We start from the raw sequence: 11,707 nt of genomic DNA, 5'->3' as shown, positions 1-11,707 counted from the left end.
TAAAGTCCTTTGTACATCTCATGTGTAAGTAGTTGCCAAATGTAGGCCAGAATCAGTGTTGGATTGAAATTGCCAACTGTCTTTGTGTCTGTTTGTGGAAAATAGGGAACGCCAGGAACGATAACCCCGCATTTACATTCGAACTGAGCTTTTGACAAAACCTCAGCAACAGGCGCCTTAATCAGCTGGCTGGCTGCAGATCCCTGGCCCGCTTTCACCTCTCCTCTCTTTACAGCCGTGATCTTGAGAAGGAGCTTTAAATTGGAAATTATTACACATTAAACCCTCTGCGCGCAGGCCAAGATCGAATTGGATCAATATCTTGCCCTGCACAATAAATCAGATGCGTTCTCTCTCTCTCTTTCTTTTTCTCTCTCTCTCGTTCCCCTTTGCTTGTTCCAGTGGCTGCGGGCCACTGCTCAACTGGAACATATTTAAATTTTCTTGTAACAAATTAATTCCAACATTTTCTCTTGATTGAATTAGGGCAAGTGTTGGTGCTGTCACAAGTGTTTGGGCAGCTCCTGGGGAGAGACAAATTGCCAGGCCTGGACACGGATAACAAGCAGTGGTGTTGAGTCGCTGATAATCTCCCCACTAATTCTCCATTACAGCAAAATGAGGCCATAAATCTTCCTGACAGCTGATCGATGTAAACATTGTTTCCCCCATGATTGCCAGCTCTCCCAGCGGAGCTACTGTCCGCTCAGAATCCGTTGAAATTACTCCCGCAACAGCCCTCCCCTCTTTTCTTCTCCTCCAAGCTGAGCTGCTGTGTATTTGTACATATCAGTGTGGTGTGTGTGACAAAAAGAGAGGGAGTGTTTTGGGACTGGCCCAACAGAAAAAAAAAAAAGAAAGGAAGAAAAACAAAGTCACTGCTGTCCTGTCAATGGACGAGGTGACCGTCTAATTTTAGCACAAAGCTTGCTAAACAAATGGAAAATATTAATCAAAATGTCTTCTGCCGTTCTCTCGCAGAGGAGCGACTGCTCTGCTAGCAGCCGGAGTAAACGCTGTGAGAGATTGAGTTGTCAAGCAGTCAAAGCACAGGACCTGTTATCAGTGTGTTCGCTGTCTAATAATATTGCACACCATTATTAAAATCCAATACGTGTGCAATTACAGAGACGGGGAAGCAGTTAAAGCGAGACGTCTCGCTCTAATCAAAAACAGAGAAGGATCATTTTAAGACATGTCACTTTAAGAGATCTGTTAAATTTGTATCTGTGCATCATCCGCACATTCAGTAGCACTGAGTTTAGGAATTTAAAGCTAAGGAGGTTTATGTTCAGCACTCCAAAATCAACACAAAGTCAATACTTTGTAGAGCCAAGTACAACTGTTGAAGGGTATATTTTTACAGGCTTTTCATATTAAACGTTTGCCTCTTCATTTTTGCGAAACACTCAAGTTAAGTCAGATCTATTGCAAAACAGGGTTACACCTCAGTTTAAAGTTGAAAGTAAAGCATTCCTCGGAGCATAACACTGCTACTACCATGCTTTAGTGTAAGCATGAGGTGTGTGCTTTAGGTGCAGTGTTTGTTTTCAATGTGCTACTTACATATTTGCTACTATTAGTGAATTATATGCCATATAATCATAAAAGTCATAAATATAATCAAAAAAAATCTGAGTAGATTTTTATGATTAAATGTGACAAAATGTGGAAAAGTTCAACAGATGTGAGTTCCTGCTCCGTATCCGATGAGAGACCAAGCAAAAGACCTTGTGAAGATGAGAGAAAATGTCATTATTCACTGTAAAAAGAACACTGCATGTTGCATTGGTGTTTTGTTGTGAGAGGAGCCACTGAACCCCATAACTTTATGAAGAAATATTAAGAGCTGATGCCTCTCTAAGCATCAGCCAGGAAGTTTAATTGTGGCCACTAATTGACTTTCTAAACAGACAATTACCCTAAGAGTTTACAGTCATAGAGCAGTTTTAGGACAATAAAGCGAGTGTCTATTATGTGCCACCACAAAGCCTTATAATACTTCACTTATTCCACATTTATGTGACAGCCTTATTCAAAATCATATTAAGCTACTCTTTTTACTCAAATCCTACACACAAATAACCACTATGACAACGTGCAAAAAACGTTTTTGAGGGTATTTTTAAATTAGCCATCGCAAATGAGAATCACATCTAAGCTGTTTCCACGTATCATCCTTGAGCTGTGTGTGCAGCATAAATGGGGTTCAGCTGTGGTAAATCTGGTTGATTGGACTAAATCAACCAGAAAGGCACACGCCTGTCTATATATAAGATCCCACAGTTGACAATGCTTCTCAGTGGTCAAACATCAAGCATGAAATCAAAAGGATTTTTGCTACATCTCTGAGGCATGACTGATGTGAGGCAAAAATCTGAAGAAAGTAGGTTATTTAAAAGTCCCAAAGAGCACAGGCAGTTAGGGAAGTTATTTTTTGGAGATCGTTTAACTCTATGGATCTAGACTTGACATAAACTAGGAGTGGATAGTCATGGTTCATGAAAGGTCATTTTGTCTGAGAACAAAATTAGATTGTCGATATGAAATATTTAATTGACAAAAAGTAAAAACAGAGTAAATCTATGCTGTGAAAAATACCATTTTATAACTGTAGATGTATACAATGATAATGGACAAAGAACTAAACGTTGGCGCATCACTGTGCAGGTTTGCAACATTAGCTTTACAGTATTAAAGACTTTAAAAACAGTCCAAAAGCCCAGCTTAGTTTGATGAAGAGCTTTCACTTTGTCTTCTACAAACTCTTTAGAAAATCAGTTTTACACAATAGAGAATAGAGTAGTTCCATATCTCCTCAAATGACAAACAACCAGAGATTCAAGGATACATGATAAATGGAGTTCAGAGATGGTTCTGGTCCTATTTGTCACACATTCATTCTGCCCCGGCTCCTTGGATGGTGGAAGAGTAGCGTGCAACTTGCTGGAGGTCCATGAAGCAGACCACAGGACATCCTGCTCCAGCTCCTTACATTACTCAGGCTAGTGCTCCACTGGAATGTGTCCCTGTCTGGCTTTGTCACCGGCGTTATGACTTCATCACCCCTCCAAGAGGAGAGAAAGAGAGAGAAAGAAAGAAGGAAAAACAGTTTGCACTCATCTGTCACTGTCCATCTCAAATTACAGCTCAACCAGTCACAGTTGGGGATCAATAGGGAGCGGCTGGCCAGGTTAAGGGGGTGGCTGACCATGTGGACGGAGAGAGGACGGGAGTGTCTGCAGGTGTCTGCTAAAAGACAGAAGAATAACTGATCAATACAGAAGGATGGATTTTGTCATTTTGAAAGGGGTTGTCGGAGAAGGAGGAGGGAGTACACTCACTCCCACCTGCTCAGAGTTAAATCCTCCAGTGCCGTCTGTGGATGACACATCGCTCCATCACACTGCAGCAGCTCGAACCACCTCGGCCACTTCATTAAACGATGAAGATTTGTCACTTTACCAGGGCTACTGACACTCAAATTGTGCATTCATGTATTTGCTGATTGTCATTTTACCCGGTGTCATCAAATCCGCACAAAGTCTTAAAAAGTCTCATCTCCGCGTATCTAAAATTAAGGCCTTAAAATGTCTTGAATTAAATTTTTTTTATTTCAAAAAGTAAGTTGGCCTTAAATACAGTAATTACAAGTCTTAAATTGTGTCTAAAAAAGACTTGTATATTCTATATGCATTTTTTTGATGTTATTGCTTTTGTGAGCCTTTTGTGGCTACCGCTAGCTCACTACTAGCATATCCTTGGAAGCTAGCTAGCTCGCTTTTTCTGTGACTATAAATGGGTAAATGTATATTTATCTCCAGTTGTCCTGGAGAAAGTTTGTACATTTCTGAGGAGATCTAGGTATTAAATTTCATTCCCGGCGGTCTTAACAATTCTTGAATTTGAGTTGGTGAAACTCTGATTTACATTGTTCGGGGCGACACCTTTTCAAGAACAATGCTGAAAAGCATGATCCTTCTCCACACCGTTGTAACTGCAAAGCATCTACATAATAGGCTTCATCTTCCACCTCCTCCGCAACCTAAGTTGTTGTGAAGGTTGGGCCTGACCCCTGCACTCCCCCACACAAAAAAAGAGAGCAGAACACACTGCCAGCGCCACAATGATGAGAGTGGTGCATGCACGTCGGCTGATTAACTCAATAAGAAACAAAGATCTCCTTCATTGGGATGCTCTGCCCTGTAATGGTTGTCTGATTGGGAGCCAGTGGCTGTATTGACAGGTGAAGTGGACTGATTAATGAGAGCTTAAGCTGGTAAGGATAACAGTCCTTCACATGGCTTATTTAACACTTAAAGAGTGACGGATGGTTTGCTTTCAGGGGTATCGTCTAAATCATTCTTGTCTGAAGCCTCCCAGCACCATAATGGAGCCATTTATGCACAAACCCGTTCTGATGCAACCGTTTGACAATATTTACTGCTTACATACATATAACAGCTCATGTATGAAAATTTGTGTAGTTATATGAACACTCAGTAATCATGTAGTAGGTCAGATACATTTTTAGAACATTTCAAAACTTCACTCAATAGGAATTTCAGTTAACAAACCAACGAGTGATGCACATTTCTCAATTAAGAAGAAAACATAGAGTTTTTGACATTTTGAGCAGCTTTATAAAAAGAAAAAGTGTGGTCCTGCTTTGAGCTTAAACTTTACTTGTGCACACTGTACAAAATTGCAAATAAGCAATCCCTGCAGATTAAACATGGTGGCAGCATCATGTTTTACTCTCTATAGAAAACGTCAGATTGCGAAGCTCACCTTCCAGCAGAACATGGAGCCGGAGCTCCAAAGGCACGGCAAAGATTCGAGCATTTGTACGTGTTAGAAGATCCTGAATTGCGATTGAGCTGATGCTGTTTTGCAAGGAGGGATTGACATTTCAGTCGGTAGATGTGCAAAGCTGGTAGAGACATACCCACAAAGATATAATTTCCCAAAAAAGATCGCTCTCCAAAGTACATGGGGCTAACTACAAATGCACATAACATTTTTCTCAATTTGTTTGTGAATAAAATTCAAAACCATTTAATATTTACCTCCCTCCATGCCACATAATGCACTACTTCGTGTTGGTCTATCAAATTAAATTCTAATGAAAACAAAGCAAAATGGGGGGGTGAGTTCAAGTGGTCAGAATATTTTTCCTAGCAATAAATATCAGAGTGTATGTTTTCTAAAAGAGCCCAGAAAGAAACTATGAGAACATACTTTCAAATGAAAGTAATTATTTCTGAACCGTAATAACTAGTCTTATTAGTAACCCAGGGTCAATAACTTAAGGATACATTAAATTTAGGAGCTAAGAACTTGCTCCAAGTAGAGCAAAGCACCTCCATTATAGACACACAGAGATTACTTGCTTACTGCCTAGAAAGCTGCAGTAACAAGCTGTCTATTATGGTCCGTTGTATACTGCCTTATTCTAATTAGTTGACCTAAGTTCAGGGTTTGAAAGTAAGGCCAGATCAGTAAAGGCAAAAGTGTGTTTTTTTTTGTCAAAACAAAGCATGCAGAGAAACTGAATGAATATAGAGCATCAGTATTGTGTCTGTCATGGGGGTCAAAGGTGACTTGTTTGGGGCTTGGCTCAAGCTCTGGTTTCAATTCTGCGGATCAGAATAGCTCAAATTGACACCAAGACCCATCTGCCCACTGAATTAATCCTCCACTCTCTTCCATTTGGATGTTTTTTCTTTGTTTTCTTTATCAGCTCCATCCATTTCTTTATTCATTCCGTTGACTTTTGAAAGGGGAAAGGTGTCATGCCTTGGGGCTCGTATGTGTTAAAAAAAATATATTCCAGAGATTTCGAGTGCACCATGTGCAAACTGTAGGGTCACTGGCAGTTATATTTTCACTTTCCCTCCCTCCCTCTTCCTTCTCTCTCTCTCTCTCTCTCCCTCTCCTTGCGAAATCGATCGTTTGTTTGCAAGGAGCTCAAACGAAGCAGGAAAAAGGACTCAGAGCTCTGCTGGCAACGCAGGCAGAGCAGAAATGCTGCTGGGGAAAGAGACAAGCGAAAGGCAAGAAATCCTCCCCACTCGCACCGTCAGCACTCATGACCTTGGGGCCACAGCGAGCTAGCGGAGGATCCACCCAGCAAGCGGTGGTGGTGCACAGAGGAATTTTGAAGACACAACATGGCGCTGCTCTGTAGGCCTCAACCCATCTGCTCGAGTGAGAGTATTTTAATTGAAATAGAACCTTCAAAGGTCAATATGGAGGTGCATATTAGCAAATTAGAAAAGTATCAGTTTATCAAATATCAAAAATTAGAAATCATTGACTTTTTTTGTTGTTATTTTTGATGTAAGTGGCTCAAAGCTAATGAAAATCCAAAATTTAGCTTCTCATAAAAATGTGACATCACAGCCGGTCAATAAAAGATGTTGTTAGTATGCTACTGTTAAGGCAATGCTGAGTCACTGGCACCCGCCACAAGGAAGGTAAGCGCAAAATGTAATTGTTAAAGAAGCTGGCTGTTCACAAAATGCTGCATCCAAGTATATTAATGGCAGGGTGAGGGGAAGAACAAAAGTGTGGTTGGAAAATGTGAAGAAGCAACAGGGATGGCGCTGAGTGGACTCTGAAGCAAAGCTCTTTCAAGAGTTCATTCTCTCTCACTCTGAACGTCCATCGATACAGATGAACAGAGACCAGACTTACAAATGTATTCCTTATACTGAACCACTCTTGTGTCAGTGTCGGTGCCGTCTTTTCTGTGCTAACGAGGAAAAAAGGTGGAGTTCAGTTTTGCATCAGGGCTCAGACCCTGCTTATACGACCAACAGTACCAGGCAAAAGGAGTCCAGACATCTCTCTGTGTGCAATGAGTCTATACATGGGTTTATATGCTTGTTTTCTTGTTTTTAAATAAATAAATCAAAATATAAATTTAAAAAAAACATATTTGTGTGTGATGATGACTCTTTAAAGCATCCACACTCCACCCATTGTGAATGTCCCGCAAATTCTTGAATCAATTTTGGTACACAATTTCTTCAAAGCTATGGTAATCTTTGGGGCGTGCTGTGGTGATGCAAAGGGTTAGCACGCCCCAACCCTCAACGCGGACGTCGCGGGTTCGACTCCCGACCCCGACGACCCTCGCTGCATGTCTTCCCAACCCTCCCTGCCCACCATCGCAAAAATACGAGCCACTAGCGCCGCAAAAACTCTTCGGAGAAAAAAGAAAAAAAAAAGCTAGGGTTATCCTTGTTGTGTGGGGGGGCATGTGCACCATTTCCTACAACAGTTTCTCCTTCCACTCAACTTCACAATAATTTGTGTGCATACAGGACTTACTGAACAACTGGCTTCCCTAGCAATGACCAATTTTGGCTTTTGTGTGACTTGGATCTATATTATCGTCAAACTGAACAGAAGTTGATGCTTGAAAAATGTATTTCAACTTTGCTTTTTGAAATAAGTTACTGAAATTAGTTGCTTTTCAAATGTATTCTAATTTGTTGAGACGTGCCAGTGGATATAACTGATTAAGTCCTTGGAATGAAGATCCTCTGCTGTTTGAAAAGACTCCTTTTCTTTTGATCAGTTTCGCAGCTAAGCCTGAATGCCGAGCAACAGGTGAGGGGCCTTTCTGAGCATCAGTGGCCCTGCTAATAAAGAGAAGGCTGGCAGTGGCAATCAAACAAGCAGCATGGCTAAGATGTCTGTCAAAGACACTGCCTCTGGTGAGAGACACAGAATGAAAGAAGCGGGGTGAAGCTGGAGAGATGGTGAAAGAAGATGACAGAATGACACATGTGGAAATCATTTTTCATCCCCCCCTTTTCTTTTCTTTTTTTTGGCTTACTTGCATGCCTTCTTCTCCTTCTTCAACTTCCTCTGTCAATGCAGTCTCAGTGGCGACTGAGGTAGCAGAGCCCCCACGGGGGTCAGCCATGTAAGGAACATAAAAGGCCAATTTAATTTAGCACGTCCACAGCTACAAAGTATTTTAATTCCGACAGCTGTGACTGAGGAGTTAATATTTGACTTGTCAGAAGTGGGGCCAGGGCCAGTGAATCATTGTAATTCTCATTAAGAGGCTCTCCCCCAGCAGCACCCTAATGCAGAATAATGAAAGTCAAGACGGAGTGAGCTTCTAATGCCAGTTGAGGCCTATCTTTTAATATTCCTCTCTTGATGGATTAGGGAAGCGGGAAATTCATCTTGGATCATAGGGCCTAATTTAATAAGGGATCATTCCAGGAGTATTGCATTTTATAATAATGTCATTTAAAGTGTCGTCTTCCATTTTTACCGTCCCATATGTATGCTTATATAATGGTGCCAGAGGGATGTGTTCTTACACCACTCCGATCCCTTCTGTGTCCACGCGAGCCCTCCAGACCAAACCGAAGCGTCTCTCTGTGGTCCGCCAGCTCTCAGCTCAGGTTTTCATTTCGTATTTTGGTCATGGAGCCAATTGAGTGAGCACTTATCAGAAGTTGCAGTCACTCCAGCACGTTTGCTGCTCCTCCAAATTATTTCTAATAGTATTTAGGGGAAATCACTGTGATATGAGTGTTGGGATTGTAAATATCACCCAAAGGAAATATGATAAAGATATATTGTATTTGCTCCATCGCAAGCCCTTAAAAACTCCTCTCAGAGAGGCGAGCTATATTTACGACGCAGACGGAAAATGACTTTTCTTTTTTTTTGAGAATAAAGCAAACAAATCTGACTAATACGAGCAATTTGTGATGTTAGCAGCTGATAAAACCACATAATTATACTTGAAAAACATTTACTAGATTAAAAAAAGATTTTTTAAAAATGTCCTGAATGTTAGTGGAAGGCATTTATGCTTAAAATGTCATAACTGCTCAGTTTTACAATATCCCAGAAATAAGATGAGCTTCATTTTTCTTTTTTTCTTTATTTATTTCTTAAGCTGGGGTGCAGGGTTTGTTTGCAATATAATCTCTATTATTTGTATTCTCTACTGCATTTGGCAAACCAAGATGAAAAACAAGTCAAATTTTGCAAGCAGCACTAACCCTAGAAGTTCTGTCATCATAAGATTATTGCAGACAGAAAATATTGATATTTTTAACCACATAGGTTATATGTATGTGTGTGTGTATATATATATATATATATATATATATATATATATATATATATATATATATATATATATATATATATATATATATATATATATATATATATATATATATATATATATATATATATATATATATATATATATATATATATATATAACTTAATTACTAAGAGATTTCAACTGTTTAAAACCTGGTACTTTGAATGAAATTGACAACACAATAGTTGTGAAAAGAAAGCCAAGTTGACTTTTCAGAAATTTGCAGTGCATTCTACTTCTTTAATAAAAAAAAATTTAAAAAACACTGTCCTGTTCAATCACAGTTTCTGCTCAGTGATCCTATAAGAGCCCTTCCAGTTTCCAGTCTGTTACATGTGACCCTTTAAAAGGGTCTCTGTCATCATTAAGATAAGAGGGAGTCTCTCCAACATGCTTTAGCTCAACAAAGTGCTTCCTCTTTGTCGCACTCATGTCTTTGGCACGTCTGCCTGCCTTCTGCTACGTCTCCCTGTCCCACACCTATCACTGCCTCTGTCCTCTCACATCTGTCTCGTTCTTTTTCTGACTTTCCATTCATCTCTCCTCCTTTCGCACTATGAATTCAAAATTTAGTTTCTCTATCTGTTTGAAAAAGTAAAAAAGGTTGCATGGTTATTTTTCGGTAAGCTGGTTTCTTTTTTGTCTCCAACAGAGTTGGTTATCTGCAAAAGCAAGCGTCGGCTATTTCAGGACAGCGCTGGAGTTATTCACAATACATGTGTGACTTCTTTAAGATTACCTTCCACCTTAAAATAAAGTCAGAGAAAATTCAGTTCAATCCAGTTCAATTTAGTGCTGTTAAACTTTCTAAAACAGTTTGCCTTCTTTTTCTGTACTGTCCGTTTTGAAGTTCAGCAGCTACATTGAAATAGCTGTTTATCTTATAAATAATGATGTTAACCAGCACTGAGGAAGAGTTGAGGAAAGTCGGAGCTGAAGAGGGTCGGACAAACGGCGTTATGTTATCAAAGAGAGGGCGGATCGCTTTTGACGGTAAACTTATGAGATATATTTTTACATCCCATCTCAGAATGAAATGGTGGACTTTTCAAACACTCACCTCTCCTGGGCAGAAAATAATGTGGGTCTATTTAATTAGGCATTGGCAGATTGTTGGGCCAACACTGTAATCCAATAGAGGTTTCCATTACAAGGGGAAGCTGCCACCTCCGATGCCTCCTTGGCTCCACAGTGCAGCACCGTCAGCTTGTCAACTTTTGTCTGCCCTTCTCCCTGCTTGTGAGATCTGTTTGTGTTTGCCAGCTCTGAGGCTGGGTGTATTCTTCAAGTGTTTTTTGCCCGGTTAAAGATGACGGAGACCCTCTACCTAATGTATTACTGTTTATGTACATGTTGTCCATCAACAATGTGATGCGTGTAGACATGTCTTTGTGCGTAGTTGCTGTATATATTTGCGGTGCCTCAATAAATATCCCTTTTTTTCACATTCTGTGCACATCTGAAAAATGTGTCATTCATTTTTTCACTTCTTTCAGCATCCCCACGTCAATCACCTTTGGTTGCAAGAGTCTGGGTAGCTGGCCTCTACATCCCACACCAAACATTTTGCACACCAAAACGACCCTAAGGGGTTTGACCATTCTTCTTTGTAAAATACTTCAATCTTACTCAGAATGACAATTTTAAAATGCTGTCACAGATATTAAAATTTTCTATCTATCCATCCATTGTCCATACCCCATTATCCAACAGTGCTTGAGGTTGGAAACACCTTGGACCAGAGGCAACTCCAACGTGGACAACACAGGACAAACAACAATAGACACTCCTAAGAACCATTTAACAATACAAATTAACCCAAAAGTCATGTTTCTGAACTGTGGGAGGAAGTCGGGGCACCCTGAGTGAACCCACGCATGCACTGGGAAACATTTACACACTCAATACAGTGGTAACCATTTCACCACTGTGTAGCCCCACAAGTCAGATTATTATTCATATATATAAAAAAGAAATAAAACCCTGTATCATTTTATTGAACACCCAATTATATGTGCCCTTGCATTCATCTAACATCTAAAATCCTGATAAAATGTGCTGAAATTTGTAGTTCAAGGGGTTTGAATACCTTTGCGAGTCACTGTATTTTGTAGCGTGTGCTCAGCATAGCATGCACTTGCCTACAGAGTTAATTGCCAGCGCAATGAAGCTGTAAATACTGTTAGAAAGAGGACACAAGTGGCAGAATCAATGAAAACACTTGAATAAAATGTTCTGGACGACATCCTGTTCTAAAATTCTATTACCCATAAAACACTTGACCTCCTGCCCCCATGTTCCTCTGCCCTGAAACCTTATTATTATACAAGAGGCTATTTGGTTACGGTAAACTTTCATTTTTATTGATAATGCAACAAGAATTTAAGATATAGCAGCCGGTTCTGTCAGAGCTACTTTTCCCTATAATTGAACAGATAAAGAACGAAAGTGAACCTTTGACCCTTGCAGAGTGAGCATATGGTGGCTCTGTGATTTCTTTAGAGCCATTTTGTTGGAATGGATTTTGGTCTACTTTTGCCCTTACAGTTAAGAAGG

This window comes from Gambusia affinis, linkage group LG06 (genome assembly GCF_019740435.1).
Source record: "Gambusia affinis linkage group LG06, SWU_Gaff_1.0, whole genome shotgun sequence".
Classification (NCBI taxonomy): Eukaryota; Metazoa; Chordata; class Actinopteri; order Cyprinodontiformes; family Poeciliidae; genus Gambusia; species Gambusia affinis.
Note: the sequence above shows the minus strand (reverse complement) of the source record.